The sequence below is a fragment of the Benincasa hispida genome, chromosome 12, assembly GCF_027475165.1.
Source record: "Benincasa hispida cultivar pf3 chromosome 12, pf3_genome.v1.1, whole genome shotgun sequence".
Lineage (NCBI taxonomy): Eukaryota > Viridiplantae > Streptophyta > Magnoliopsida > Cucurbitales > Cucurbitaceae > Benincasa > Benincasa hispida.
In genome coordinates this window covers 33,676,793-33,693,914 of record NC_143489.1, presented here as the reverse complement: position 1 = coordinate 33,693,914, position 17,122 = coordinate 33,676,793, and positions in this window count along the sequence as shown.

The following is a 17,122-nucleotide window of genomic DNA, read 5'->3' as shown; positions in this document are numbered from 1 at the left end:
TTTTATTTTACCTAAACCTGCTTATTTGTGTCATTCATAATATTGATTTAAATGGTTATACCACTTTTATCTAAGCATATTGTTTATTGTTTTTTATATGAGCATGTTGTAAAGTTAATATATATTGCAATTTATCTATTTGAAGTATCATCAATATGTTGATAAATTTTGCATATTTAGATTTTCAAGTATAATTTAATTAAAAAAAAAGTGATATATTGTCATGTATTATGATATATTCATAACTTTAATGGTCCATTGATATAATTAAATTAAATGAAACTGAAGAATCAAATAATATTTAAATATGATTTAAATATTAAATTCGTGAATAGGAATTCATGGTAGTGGAATTGGTGTTTAATTAATTTAATATTTGATATTAAATTAATATAATTAATTATTATTTTTATTTAAAAATTAGTTAATTAATTAATTTTCGTAAAATTAATAAATTTTCAATTTAATTAAAAGAATTAAAACTAAAATTAGGTTTTGATTCTGAAAAATTGATTTCAAAATTAAAATGAAATTTGAAATTTGGAAAACCCACAAAAGTGAGATTTTTCCACTTAAAATTTTGAAGCATCTCAATCATAATTCCACCAATTATCTCAAGTAGGAGTTGGCTTGTAGTAATCCAATCTGATTGCATGATATTCTTGCATAAAACACATTATTATCAGCATTGCATGCAAACAATTGATTTTACTGAGATTCCATATTGAATAAAGGTTCTTCAGTTTTTGTGAAAAACCAGTCACCTTCTTCTCTAAAATTCCCTTATTCTAGCTTGTTTTGAGTCCTACAACTCAATCTAAGGTTCTTAGAGGATAGTAGAGAAGATCTTCTGGTGGTTCACGACCAATGGAGGAGTATATTCTAGTTGAATTTGATGTTTGAAGAAGATCTTCAAAGGTATTGTTGAAACCCTATTTTATTTTGAAGAACATGCTTGATTTGAAGCAAAAATTGATGAATTAGAGTGCTTAATGATTCTGTTTTCTTCCGCTGTATGCTTGCTAAAACTAACAAATGGATCTATAAGAAAACGAGACCAAACTGGCAAGGTGCAAACCCATAAAGCCAGACTCGTGGCAAAAGGTTTTATTCAAAGAGAGAGGGAAGACTATGAAGAAACTTTCTCTCCTGTTACCATGATAAAATCTATAAGAATACTTTTATCAATTGTTGCATATTATGATTATGAAATATGGCAAATAAATGTTAAGACAACCTTTTTGAATGATCATCTTGATGAAAGTATTTTCATGTCTCAACCAAAAAGGTTCATTGAACAGGGTCAAAAGCAAAAAGTTGAACAACCATACATTAAGGTTGAATTACAGACCCTTAACCATACATTAAGGCCCATCAACCAAGAGCCAGTTATAAATTTAACAACTAAATCAAAGAGAATTATAATGCCAAAGTTAAATTAAAAACCATATCAATCACCAAACATGTATTGCTAGAATTTCATCCACCAAACTTAAATTAACATTAACTCAGTGTTTAAACCTGACTCTGATACCAATTGATGGAGTAAAGATGCAAAATACATAAGCTAACAGAATCATTAAACACTTTCATTACACTTAATTTGAGTACAAAGCATGCTTAAAACTAAGTTTTTAACAAAATAGGGTTTTATAATATATACCTTTGTAGATTTCCACTTGCTCCTAGCATAATCCATGAAATTGGATCTCCAAATCACTAGTAGACCACCAAGAGGAACTTCTCTACTATTCTCAACCTTGGAATGAGTGGTGGAACCTCTAAATTGAGAAGGATTTCTGTAGAATTCATCTTGCATGCAATCAAAATTGAAGTCAAACACTTCAATTTATAATGCAAGTCCATGCAATTCAGATTGCAAGGAAGATGTCACTTCAATTTCCATTGAAATTAGAGTGGCATGAGGTAGATTAGTAAATAAGGAAATCCTAGTTTTCCCACTTGCTAATTTAATCCAATTTAAAACTAAAATTTGATTTAAATCGAAAAACTTAATTAAAATTGATTTACAAATTCAATTTTAAAATAAGTTTTTATAATTTTGAATTTTCAAAAATATCAAAAATTCCAATTAATCAAATTAAGAATTTTGAACACAAATTTCAAAATTGAATTTCATCAAATTGGATAATTAATTAAACTAATTTAATTAATTTAATTTAATATTTAATATTAAATATATATATATATATATATCACCTCGTCAAATATTTAAATCATTATTTAAATATTTTTGAACTCTCCAATTAAGTTTAATTTCAAAATTAAATATTTAATTATATTGAATATAATTATCCAAACCCTAAAATGAATTTGAACATTTCAAATTCAAACCCTAATTTCGAATTTGAACACTTCAAATTCGCTCAATTTTCTAATGCAAGATTTAATCTTTTACGAGCTAATAGAGGGACCTTATGGACCTACAAATCATGAGCTCCAACGATTTGAAATTAATTGGCTAAACTCTTTAGATCGAATTAATCAATATTCCTTAACTACTGAGACATACCACTATAGCTCGATAGTTGCAATATCCCCACTGTAGATATATTTCTGTCCACTTCATTTAACCATAATCAATAAGTCAATCCTTCACAGGTCCTTTGTGTTTACAACTAGGTCAAAATTACCATTTTTTCATTGTCAATACATTTTGCTCCCGAAGCACCCACTGATCCTCTATTGAACAATTGGTTTATAGTTCAATTAATAAACCATGTCCCAGACCAGGAATCAATACTTAAGGGAAAAACCTATCTGCTAAACCTAAAACGGGTAGGAGTGAATTCCATCTTGTAGCACTGTCTTCAATTATCTATTCAGTCTTATCCCCAAAATGGAAGGCTTGTTGAGCATACTCTCACCTATACAGATCAAAGGATACTCCCAAATAAACAAGAGTTCATAGTTAGCTCAAGATTAAGATCGAGTTACCCAAGATCATCAAATTGAAATAGTCAGTTTTAACAATAAACGGTGGTTATAAAGAAAAGTGACTATTTCGTGGTTCGGTCTTATAAAAACTCTTTTGCATAGGATGTCCCCACTCGCATGTCTCCACTTGAACGATTTCGGGATCACATCGTTTGTATCAGGATACAAAGTAGGCTGCATCCATAGTGTCCTCAAGACGAGGTACCTAATCTCATCCATATACTTTTAGACTTTTTTTTGCTATATACTATAACTTGATCCTCTTTTATGTCTCTACATAAAGTTACAGTATTCAGACTATAGCCATGGATTCGTTTATTGGATTTTATAACATAATGCAATTTCAATTTCAATAACATTTTTATTGAATACATTCTTCAACAATACTTTTATTGATAAATAGAATATGTTTCCATGATTACGAACTGCGAGTTTTAGGACATTCCCAACAATATTAGGCTTCCTCTTTAGGTCATGAATGAACAATTAGTGACTAGTTGTAATACCATTTGTTATTAACTCATTCTCTATCTCATTTCTTTTATCAAAATTATTGTAAACCCTTTATTTATTAATTTGTATCTAATTTATGTTTATAATCTTTTCGTGTCTATTATGGATCTTGGTCCTTCTAACACAATACAATTATATCAACAACTAACTCACCGTTCGCAATTAGTATGAGGTATTCAGTCTATTATAGTTTTACGGTGTCGTAGAAGAGAACAAGTAGTTGATCGTATTATACTGTTAGATCCACGGATCATACCTTACTTACAATAATCTGATTTTCTCGGGTTGCACAAATTGGATTTATCCAATTGGATTGACATCTCATTACTGCTTTAGTGGAGCGATGGAGACCGAAAACCCATACATTTCACATGCCTAGTGGAAAATGAAAAATTACGGTACAAAATATTGCAATACAATTTGGATGACCAGTTAATGAAGAACCTGTGACTAGATCGTTGGTGTATGATTGGAAACAGGTTTGTGAGAATTTTTTAGACGTTCGACCTCCAGATTTAAAAGGGTCCAAGCTGAGTATCCATTAGTTAGCCATGTAGTTTGTTGAATTATCTCTTGATACTGATGAGATTACAGTACAACAATATGCATGGGTGTACATCATGCAACTCATAGGAGGATTTTTATTTGCTAACAAATCAAGCATGTTCATTCACCTGATGTTCTTCCTTTGTAGGGAAGTTTTGAACAGGCTGGTAGGTATTCATGGGGTAGTGCATTTCTTGCATCGCTTTACAGAGAATTATGTCGAGCTAGTAATGCAACAACTTTAGAGATAGCAGGCCCATTAATACTACTATAAGTGTAAGCTTATGATCGGTATTACACCACGCACTACCAGTTGAACTGTCGTCTCTAAATCATCTTGGTGGACGCCACTCAGTGCAAGGTATTATTTTCATTACATTTACATTATGATAAAAAAGTTAATTACATTGCATGCATGTGTAAATAGAGCGACATTTGATTGCATCTAAGCATTATGAAAATATGATATTAATATATCTATTAACATTTGATTGACTAATCCACAATCAGACAAGTGTATATATCTTTTGTATACAAATAAATATTAAATATTAATAAATAATTGGGTTATAATTATTCTTTTCTTTTTTTGTTGTCAAATTTTAGATCAATTGCACCTCGTATACACATGATATTATGGTAGTATTGTCTGATTATTGTCACAATGGTTAAGACATTTGGTTGACGGCGAGCCTTCTAATATGCTTTCATATTGTAGAGTGACATTACCTACATCGAGTGTTAAGACAATTTGGAATGCTACAAATGGTGCCTCCGATGTGTTATACGAACCATCGATTGTGCCAAATTAATTTAAGAGTTAAATATGACCAAAATTGGCGATGAATTCATGCCAACTATTTGTGGTTGTGGCAGGTACATTGTGAGCATTGTGTAAAAGGAGATGTAGTAAATAGTCCAGCTATATCAGAGGACTATTTACCCTAGTATGACTTTCCATAAGGTGTTTATTATTATTGCACGACAAGAATTTTATTACTTATTTTTTTTCAATGATGTTGTTTAAATATTATTTTACACTGATTATTTTCTTCATATAGAATAATTTTGTTCGAGATGTACAATAGTATTCAGTGTAACATAATTCACCAGTACTAGGTTCAATGTGTGACTGATATGTTGTAAGTGCAGAAGATATCATTCAACAGATACGTAGGCTTAATGTTCACAACATTGATAGAAGATGTGTTCGTCGTACACACTAGTGGCAACATATTGAGAATATTATAGAGCAAAAAGTTGACCCAAAACCTAATGTAGCTGATGAGCCGATTCCAACTTCTCCTGGTCACTTACTAGAAGTTCAAGAAGACATCGTAAGTTATGGTTATCAACACGATGCACTTGATGAATTTCCATCTATTGTCACCTAGCAAGATATTGATGATATGATTCATCATCAACAACACTTTGAGGTTCTTGTACTTCATCGTGGAATGTGTGCAAGAAGACAAACATCGTGTGACTCCTCAACTTTTATTGGCTTGTAATTGATTATTTTGGCTATAGATATACTTTTTAAAAATATAATTTGATTTATCATCTTCTTGTTGGATTTGGTGTCCTTTCTCATATACCTTGTAGTTTGTAAAAAAAAATTATATAAAATAAGAGGTTTTTTTATTAACATTTAGACTACATTAATTCAATCCAATAAACTAAGATCCAATGTGATTTTATGAAACTTAAAACATGTTTGTAGTTAACATACAGGTGGATCATGTTTAAGTAATAACCTAAATGATCTGTAGTAGATGAATAAGGCTGAGTATCTTATCCTGGTGACACTACAAATACGACTCGTTTTGTAGTTCTTACAGTTGTTGTAAAGTGCTATAAATCATATGATCCTAATCATTCATGTGGAGATAAGTGAGCGACTATACAAAGAGTTTGTATAAGACTGAACCATAAAATAAATAGTCTCTCTCTATATAACACCATTACTAGAAGAGACTTATATGTCACTAGGATGACCATAGGTGACTTGACCTTAATCCTGAGCGAGTTGTGAACTTCTGTTTATGAGGACAATCCTTTGTTTTGTATGAGTGAGAGACTATGTTAGCAGATTCAATAAGCCTACCATTTTAGGGATTTGTCCGAGTAGGGAATTGGGAACACAACTACACAAGATGGAATTCATTCCTTCACTACCTTGAAAAAGTAAATAAATTGCTTCCTTAAGAGCTGATTCTGGATCTTGAACAATGAGACCTCAACCTCTCACTGGCCTGAAAGGTATCAATCTATAGTTTGACTATAAACTATTTCTTTACGAGAGGAATTAATGGTACTTAAGAAGTTAGATGTAACTATAAGGATAAAACAGTAATTTGACTCAGTTGTAGTTATGAGCGATTTGTGAAGGGTTGACTCGCTGTTGATTGATTATATCCGTGGATACATAAATATATCTGCAGTATGAAGAGTGCAACTATCGGCCTTTAGTAGAGTGACCGATAGTTAATGAACATTGATTAATTTAATTAAAGAGTTTAATTAATTAATCACATATCATTGGAGCTTCTAATATGTAAGTCCATAAAATCCCATTGTTAGCTCACTAAATGATAGTAATGAGGAATTGTTCAAATCACTTGAATGAATTTTATATTAATATGATTAATATATAATCTGGTTAAGATGTGAAATGTGATCTATAATCCAAATTACGTAATAGAGAAATATTTGAATGAGATTCAAATATTAAATTCATATGAATTAGATTCATATAGAATTATAGTATAAGAGAGATGTATTTGAATGAGATTCATATATTAGGTTTATATGAATTAGATTCATAAAAAGATGTATGCACATAAATATGTGATATTTATATGTTAATTAATTAACTATATATTCAATATGATTTAATATAGTTATTTAATTTATATGTTAATTAATTAATTAACCATTGATTAATTAAAAAATGATGGAGAATGGAGACTAGTATAAATATGCGATATTTATGTTAATTAATTAACTCTATATTAAATATGATTTAATATATAGTTAATTAATTTGTATGCCAATTAGTTAAATAACCATTATTTAATTAATTAGCTTAAAAGGTGGAAAAGGAAAACTTGGAGAAAGGGTTAACCCTTCTCCATATAAATACATCTCTATAGTCCATTTAGGGCAAGGTGTTTCATCTGATGAAAAACCTAGCCTCCACACAAAATCTCCTCCTCTTCCAAGGTATTAGAGCCCAAACTTCTACCCTTTGGAATCCAAGAGAATAACAAGGTAACTCTTACCGTGGTGTCCTTGTTCGTTGAGGAGGCATTCATAAGAAAAGTGAGAGGAAATTGTGAAGATCAGGATTCGAAAAAGGTAAGATCATTTTTCCCTTTACTTCTTCTTTAATAGCATGCTTAAATTTTATGTTTATCCTCTGTTTAGTGTAAATTTTTTTACTGTTTTTTGTTTGCTATAAAATCGACTTTGAAATTACACCACGATCACACGCTTCCACAGGATTCGATTCCCTTCAATTGGTATCCGAGCCCAGTTATTGCAATTTTGATTTTCAATTTATAGAAACAAAAATTAGAGAGATGGGTTACTTTTAAAATATATGTATGAGATATAAGTGATTTTAATTATGGTTTGTAGGTTGACTGTTTAGGCTTCTGGCATTTAGATTTACAGTTTTAATTGATGAGATCAATGTAGTGTTTATGGGTAACTTTTTTCACTATAAATTGAGTATGTAAGTCTGTGTGGTTCGTGGCAAAAAGTTGCCATGAAAAGAACCCGGGAAAACAAAGGCAAAACAAGAAAAAAACGGAGAGAAACAATGCAATATAGTTTGGTTTTTCAGAGACAACATTCACAAATGTGTCGATTGTCAGAGTTCTAACAGTTGGATCGTGATGGAATTTGGCCAGTATGTTCAGGATACTTGGGGTCTCTTTTTGAACAGTTAGATCATCGTCTTGAACTCTGGTTTATCCTCCGTTGCCGTCGAACAGAAGTAATTGTTTTTTTTTTCTGTTTTCTTTTAGAATTTTCTAAAATCTAGGGTTTTAGATTTTATTTGATTTTCTAGGAATTCCAATAGCTGGTTAAATTTTCTATTTTATTTAATTTAATTATGCATGAGATGTATGGTCTAAATTAAAATTTTGAACGTTGCATAAAGTATACCATTTAGATTAAAATCACACCTTAAGATAAACACGATTCATGCATCATTTTTAATATAAGTGTTATATTATATAGTTGCATGATTAATTAAGCATGCCCATGCATCATACTAGAATACAACTATTATATAGTATGATAGAATGTGAATTATTCTCATTAGTAGTAATATAATTGTTATATTGTATAATGAAAATGAACATATATGTTTATTTTCATGCATGATAATTATAAATTTTATTTTTATCAGATGAAAATAAATTTTACATTGAGTATGACATTACTTAGATAAATATAATGGTTCTATTTGATCAATGTCATTAGATGCAAACTATAGGTTTTAATAATTTCATTATTTTATAATGGTTATAAGTTTAATGAACTAGATTAAAATCTATAATCAAAAGTTGCATGCAAACATTGGTCCAAATTAGTTTTAAATGGTTTAAAATTAATTCACTTAAACATGTGTTAAAAGTGTTTCTAATGCGATTAGAACTAGGTTGATCTTTTTAATTCATTTTAATAGGATTAAAATGAACTCCGTGAAAGATTAAATTTATAAAATAATTGCTAATAATTGACCTTTGTCTTAGGAGCGTTCTGTCTAGACTGAGGTATTTAAGTTGACAGAAACGGAACACCCTTACATGGGAACCAACTTCGAAGGTGGATTAGGCCAATATTTTATAAGCATGCAATAAATGATTAAGGTTTACTAAAGTGTTTAATAAACAAGAATAATTATTGTTAAACCATCCAATGTAATAGTTACTTTGGGCAAAGTTAAAATCACTTATGTAAATTAATTAGCCAAATTTACCTAAGTAAGAAATGCTAGTTTTTTTTTTTTTTTTTTTTTTTTTTTTAAAAATACTCAGTGGAAGGGAAAAGATATAATATGATATGTCAATTTTTCCACTCACGTTCTCCTTAAATGTTCACACTGTGAGACTCATGCTTGGTCTCGAGGCGTCCTGGGAGCATCCCCTTCGGATGATGTTTGCATGGGTCAATATCAAGGTGAATGGAGAAAGTGTTTATAGTAAGTAGGAGAGGGATGTGTGTCAACATGTCCTATGGTCTCCTTCATTGGTTTGTATTGTGAGGCATTCTTTCACGGCCTCGAGGCACCCTGAGAGTGTCCCCCTTTGGATGGTTTGTGCATTAAGTCAATATCAAGGTGAATTCTAGAAATAGATAGAACCGCTTTAGTTTTTATCTCAATCGATTTTTTCCTTTGGCTCATTGGGACGGAACTCGATGGTCTAAAATGGAGGGTCCCACTTACAAGAAATTGTTAAGCAAGTTATTGATTTCTTGACCAAATTAATGGTGACTAATCGTTATAGGAACAAGAGTTATTCTGGTGTAATGATTGGTTGAGAATGTCTCAATTCAGTGAAAGGTTGACTGACTACCCTTCAGTGGCTTTTGTCCTAAATCATTGAAGCTTCATTGCAAAATAAAAATGATGATTGGGGTTCATTATTTCTTTTGCAAAACTGATTAGATTAAAACGAATTTTTGCATAAGTGTCTAAAATAAGTAATTTGTTTTGTATAAACAAAAATGACTAGTGCTACAATAAACCTTCTTAAACCTGAAAAATTGATCATAACTAATTACACAACTTAGAAAGAATCGATTAAAACTATTTTCATGGTTAACGACCTTAACTTCGTCTTGACTGAGGAATGTCCTCCAATCCTAACCCATAATTCAACATGAAGTGTTCGTGATGCATACAAGAGGTGGACGAATGACAATCATAAGGCTCGAGTTCAGCATACTTGATGTCTTAGCCAAAATGTTTAAGAATATGATTATTGTAATTTAGATCATGCAATCAATGCAAGAATTATTTGAGTGAGTGTCCTTACAATTCAAGTAAGATGAGGTCGATATCGATGAAACCAGTAATGTCAGCTCCCTATTTGAACTCCGGTCCATATTGAATGTCAAGGAACTTATAGAGGATGTAAAGGTTGCCAACTCTAGTGAAGTTTATCAAGGAGATTCGTCCTCGGGGAAAAACTTGGAGTTCATAATAAGGGTTTTCAAGGTGATCCCACTACTCTCTAGAAAAGTAAGAGATCCAGTGACAGGAAATCTGATTTACTTGTTCGCAAGCGTGCTTAGTAGAGAATGATGATTCTGACTGGATAGTTGATTCAGGGGCTACTCATCATGTATGTTCTTCCTATCATGGATTTAATTCCTAGAGACAATTGCAAGCTGGAGAGATGACTATTTGAGTCAGTATTGGTGAGGTCATTTTAGCTATTGCGTTGTAGGCAAACTTAACATATTTTTGGACAAGAAATGATATACATTATTAAATGACGTATATGTAGTTCCTAATATGATAAGGAACTTAATTTTTGTTTCTTGTTTTAGTTAACAAAAATATTCTCCCTTCTTCTCTAGAAATAAAGTGTTTATTTTTAAGAATGAAATAGAGATAGACTTTTATTCAAAAGAAAGTAACTTATAGGTACTATGGCCATTAGCTACAAAGGTTATCCTAAATACTGAAATGTTCAGAACGACAACAACTCCTAAAGAAAATACCCACCTTTGACATCTAATGTTAGGTCACATTAATCTCAATAGGATTGATAGATTAATCAAAAGTTGACTTCTAAATTGTTTAGAAGAAAACTCTTTACCTATATGTGAGCCATGCCTTAAAGGCAAAATGACAAAATGACTTTTTACTGGAAAAAGTTATAGAGGCAAAGAGGCCTTGGAGCTTATACATCCAGATCTTTATGAACTGATGAATGTAAAAGTAAGAGAAGGGTATGAATATTTCATCTCTTTCATAGATGATTATTCAAGATACATGCATCTTTACCTAATGCAATACAAGTCTGAAGCACTTGAAAAGTTCAAGAAGTATAAGACTGAAGTTGAAAATTTGTTAGGTAAAAAGATAAAAACACTACGATCTGATCGTGGTGGGGAGTATACGAACTTAAGATTCTAGAACTATTTGATAGAATATAGAATTACGTCCTAACTCTCAACCCCTGGTACACCTCAACAAAATGGTGTATCGAAAAAGAGAAATAGAATCCTATTGGACATGGTTCAGTCTATAATGAGTTATGCTCAACTTCCTGACTCATTTTAGGGATTTGCAATAGAGATTGTTGTTTACATCTTGAACAACATTCCATCAAAAAGTGTTTCTGAAATACCTTTTGAGTTATGGAGAGGACGTAAAGGTAGTTTACGCCACTTCAGGATTTGGGGATGTCCAACCCATGTGCTCATGATAAATCCCAAAAAGTTGGAACCTCATTCGAAAGTATGCCTATTTGTAGGCTACCCCAAGGAAATGAAAGGTGGGTACTTCTTAGATTCAAATGAAAATAAAGTGTTTGTATCGACAAATGTTACCTTCTTGAAAGAAGACCACATAAGAGACCACAAACCACGAAGAAAAATAGTCTTAAGAAATATTTCTGAAGATACTACTGAGACTTCAACAAGGGTTGTTGAAGAGCCTAGTATATCAACAAAGGTTGTTGATGTCGGTACATCTAGTCAAGCTAATCCATCTCAAGAGTTGAGATTGCCTCAATGTTGTGGGAGGGTTATGAACCTACCTGTTCACTATGTAGGTTTAACAAAAGCCTAAGACATCATATATGATGATGGGGTTGAGGACTCATTGTCTTACAAGTAAGCAATGGAAGATGTGATAAAGATGAATGGATTAAAGCAATGAATCAAGAAATGGAGTCTATGTACTCAAATTCTGTCCAGAAGCTTATAGATCAACCTAAGAGGGTAAAACCTATATGTTGCAAGTGTATCTACAAGAGAAAAAGGGGTGTAGATGGAAAGGTACAAACCTTTAAAGCTAGACTAGTGGCAAAGGATTATACCTAGGTTGAGGGAATGGACTATGAAGAAACTTTCTCACCTTTTGTCATGTTAAAGTCTATTCGAATTCTCTTGTCCATAGCCACATATTATGACTATGAGATATGAAAAATAGACGTAAAGATTACCTTTTTGAATGGTAATCTTGAAGAGATCATCTACATGAATCAACCAGAGGGATTCATTGAACAAGGTCAAGAGCAAAAAGTTTGCAAGCTTAATCGGTCCATTTATGGACTGAAACAAACATCTCGATCTTGGAATATAAGGTTTGATAATGCGATCAAATCTTATGTCTTTGATCAAAATGTTGATGAACATTGTGTTTAGAAGAAAATCATCTACAGCTTAGTAGCTTTCCTTGTGTGTGTATGTGGATGATATCCTACTCCTTAAGAATGATGTAGGCTTTCTGAAAGATGTAAAGAATGGCTAGCTGCCCAGTTCCAAATGAAAGATTTGGGTGAGGCACAGTTTGTTCTAGGTGTTGGGGATGATGCCCTAAACTCTCGTTAGGTCCTATAGTTTGTAAACATAGTTTTGAATAAACACTTGTAATGTAATAATATATGATATTTTTCTTCACTTTTGTCTATAGAGCATTGGATGTTTTAATTGCTTTACCACAAACCAAAAACTAAGATCCCTGGTTGTCGTTGTAGCTTAAGCATGTATGTGGTGACATACAAGTGGATCATGTCTTAAGTGATAACCAAAATGGTCTGTAGTATATGGATATAGGAGAGAAACCTTATCTTGGTAATGCTACAGATGCAGCTCGCTTTGTAGAATAGTTACAAGTGTTGTGACTTGCTACAGATGGTCTGATCCTGATCATTCATGTGGAGACATGCGAGCGGGGGCATCCTATACAAAGGAGTTTGTATAAGACTGGACCACGAAGTAGGGGTAAGTAGATAGATTGCTCCCTTAGGGTTGATTCCAGGGCTTGAACGATGTGACGCCATACACCTTCTCATGGCCCGAGAGGTGTCCACACATAGTAGAACTATGTTGTATTGTTCATTAGAGGGAACAGTGGTACTTAAGAAGTTAGATGTAACTATAGGGGCAAAACGGTAAATTGGCCCAACTGTACTTACGAGCATCTGTGAAGGGTTATCTACTGTTGATTGGTTATATCAGATGGACACAGAAATATATCTATGGTGAGAATAGTGTAACTGTTGGTCTTTAATGGAATGCCTGACAGTTAACGGATGGTGGATCTCGTGGCTAAAGACTTTAGTCAGCTATTCACGTATTATTGGAGCTTCGAGCCATAGGTCTATAAGGTTCCATTGGTATCTCAATGGATTCAAGTTGAGAATCAGTTTTTGGGTCAGTTTGAAGTGTTCAAATTGACAAGAGGGAGTTCGATTGTATATGATATGATTGAACTGATCAATTATATATGATATAGTTGACATGATGTATGAGATATATTAATTGAAGAAAAATGATATAAATATGATTTATATCTAGTGGAGGAGAAAAGGACTATGATTCATATGTTGCATATGATGTGATATTAAACCATAAGTTATAAATATAATAAGATTATATATATATATATATATATATATTTAATTTAAACGATTATGGAATAATTGTTGCCTAACCTTTTCTCCGTAACCGAATGAGTTAATGGGAGGTTGCATTTAATTTTCGTAACTGAAGGATAAAATGAAAATGGTTTTCATTTTGCAAAAGATTAGACATTTGCTTACCGTTTGTGTATATTGCCTATCGCCTAGCAAATTGAGAGCATACACGATAGCTCAAAGTTTCTAAAAGATCATGTACACGCGCAGGTTTCCTAAACGATCGCATAGAATTTACTAAATGATCGTCTAGTGTTTTCTACGTGATCGCGCGCCCGAGCGTTTTACTAAACGATCTAGCCCCTTTTACTACACGATCGTGTACCTCTACCCAAACAATCAAGCATCTGTCTATACGATAGACTCCCGAGATCTCCCACTTGCTTGGTCGTGGTAAACGATCGTTCCTTCCTCCTTCCCTCTACCAAATCCAACAAAGTCCACACCTCCTGGATTCTCACTTCGAGAATACCGAGGGTTCCGAGTGGTGGTGTCTTCCCTGCTACCTTGTTCGTGAGGAATCTGTTCGTGGGTAGATGACAGCGATTTGGTGGACGATTTCCTTGACGATATCAGCGAGAGCGAGATTGACTTTCTGGATGAGAGCAAGTTTTCTGTGAAGAAGAGTTCTTCAACTGGTATGTATCTTGTTCTCTTTGTTGTTTAAAGTTCAAAGCATGCTGTAATTTATTGTTAATGCATAACTTGTATGTTTGATTTTGAATGTGATAATTCTGTCATAATGAGTTTGAAACGATCTTGCTTCCGTTCAGAGGTACTCTTTTATAAGAGTTCCTTCACTAGGGATCCGAATCATCAGAGATTATAAGAACAAAACACTAGTCTTATCTCAAGTATTGTATATTGACAAGATGCTTGTCAGATATTCGATGCACAATTCCAAGAAAGGTTTATTACCTTTCAGGCATGGAATTATCTTATCTAAGGAACAATGTCCTAAGACTCCTCAAGAGGTTGAGGAAATGAGATGAGTTCCCTTTGAATCAGTTGTGGTAGCCTTATGTATGCAATGTTATGTATCAAACCTGATATTTGCTATGCAGTAGGGATTGTCAGTAGATATCAATCCAATGCAAGATTAGATCACTGGATAGCAGTCAAAACAATCCTCAAGTATCTATGGAAAATGAGAGATTATATGCTTTTGTATGGAGCTAAGGATTTGATCCTTACAAGATATACTGACCTTAATTTTCAAACTGATAAGTATTCTAGGAAATCCACATCAGGATCAGTGTTCACTTTGAATGGATGGGCTATAGTATGTGTAGCATTAAGCAAGGATATACTACGGATTCCACTATGGAGGCAGAATATGTAGCTGCTTGTGAAGTTACTAAAGGAGCTGTCTGGCTTAGAAAATTTTTGACGAATTTGGAAGTGGTTCCAAACATTACTCTACCCATCACCCTTTATTGTGATAATAGTGATGTGCAGTGGAAAAATCTAAGGAGCCTCGAAATACAAACGAGGAAAACATATTGAGCGCAAGTATCATCTCATTAGGGAGATTGTGCAACGAGGAGATGTGATTGTTACACATATCGCCTCGGAGCACAATGTTGCTGATTCATTTACAAAGGCTCTCATGACTAAAGTTTTTTAGGGTCACCTAGAGAGTCGAGTCTAAAAGATATGAGTCATATAATCTAGGGCAAGTGGGAGATGTTGCTGGGTATATTGTATGCCCTAGGTTATTGTATTGTATTTGATACTGTACATCCCACTCTCTTTAGGATAAGTGGAAGGCTGGTGGATTTGGTGTCCTAAATCTCATATATCTTGTAGTTTGTAAAAACAAATTATATAAAATAAGAGGTATCAATAACTAAGATCCAAGGTTACTTTATGAAACTTAAAACATACGTAGTTGACATATAAGTGGATCATGTTTAAGTAATAACTTAAATGGTCTGTAGTAGATGGATAAGCCTAGGTACCTTATCCTAGTGACATTATGAATACAACCCGCTTTGTAGTTATTACAATTGTTGCAAAATACTACAAATAATATGATTATGATCATTACGTGGAGACATGTGAGCGAGGATATTCTATACAAAGAGTTTATATAAGACCAGACCACAAAATAAATAGTCTCTCTATATAACATCGTTACTAGAAAAGACTTATATTTCACTAGGATGACCATAGGTGACTTGACCTTAATCTTGAGTGAGTTGTGAACACCTGTTTATGAGGGCAATCCTTTGATCTATATGGGTGAGAGTGGTTATGTTAGTCGACTTAACAAACATACCATTTTGGAGATTTGTCCGAGTAGGGAGCTGGAAACACAACTACAAAAGATGGAATTCACTCATTCCTGACCTTAGAGGAAGTAGATAAACTGTTCCCTTAATAGTTGATTTTGGCTCTTGAACAACGAGACCTTAACTTCTCACTGGCTCGAGAGGTGTCAGTTTATTGTTTGAGTATAAACTATTTGTTCACTAGAGGAATCAATGATACTTAAGAAGTTAGATTAACTATAAGGGTAAAACAGGAATTTGACCTAGCTGTAGTTATGAGCGATTTGAGCCCTTACTTTATCTCATTTATCTAAATGGAGTTGAATTGCTAATAAAAAAAGTTTTTATCGATTTTATAGATAGATATCCATCAATATATCTATATCAATATAATTATATATGTCTATTTATATATATATATATAATAAAAGGGGATAAAGATAATGAAGAGAGATAAAGAAGAGCTTTTTTCAAGTCTTCCTTTCTATTTTTTACACAATGTATCATAGTAATTATCTTTTTTTTTTTTTTTTTTTTTAAAAAATGATAATATAAACGTGTTCAATATAAAAAATTTAATTGATGATAAATATATTAAACTAGAGGGTGAATGGGTAAATTTAGTTAAATTTTAATCGCTTAAATTGATTCAATAACTTTAATAAAAATAAATTAACAAACGAAATTAATTATTTATTAATTTTATATTTTATAATTGCATAAAACGGATAACATGTTCCAGACATTCTATTCCTATTCCCATACATAGTATCATCTTTCATTTCAAGACATACATTTTGAGACATTCTATTCCTAAGTATCTTTTATTTCGTGACATCATAAAATCTTAATTCAAACAAATCCTAAGGGTTTGAAACTTGAAGGTGTACATAGGTGTGTTAGCAACTATGAAGTATGTAAACCTATTTTGGGCCACCTTTTACAATAACCCAATTACACCACCCTTTTCCTCCATCGCTCTCTTTGTTATCCCTTCTATTTGCAGCCAATTCTATCCGTCTTCTCGTTATTCTATTTATTTGGAAAGTGAAAACGAAAACAAGCTACGAGCGGTTGATTCGAAAGGGGTCGCGTTTTTGAAGTCCAGACCCATCAATCTTAAGGTATTTGAATTTCTTCATTATATACTTCATTTAA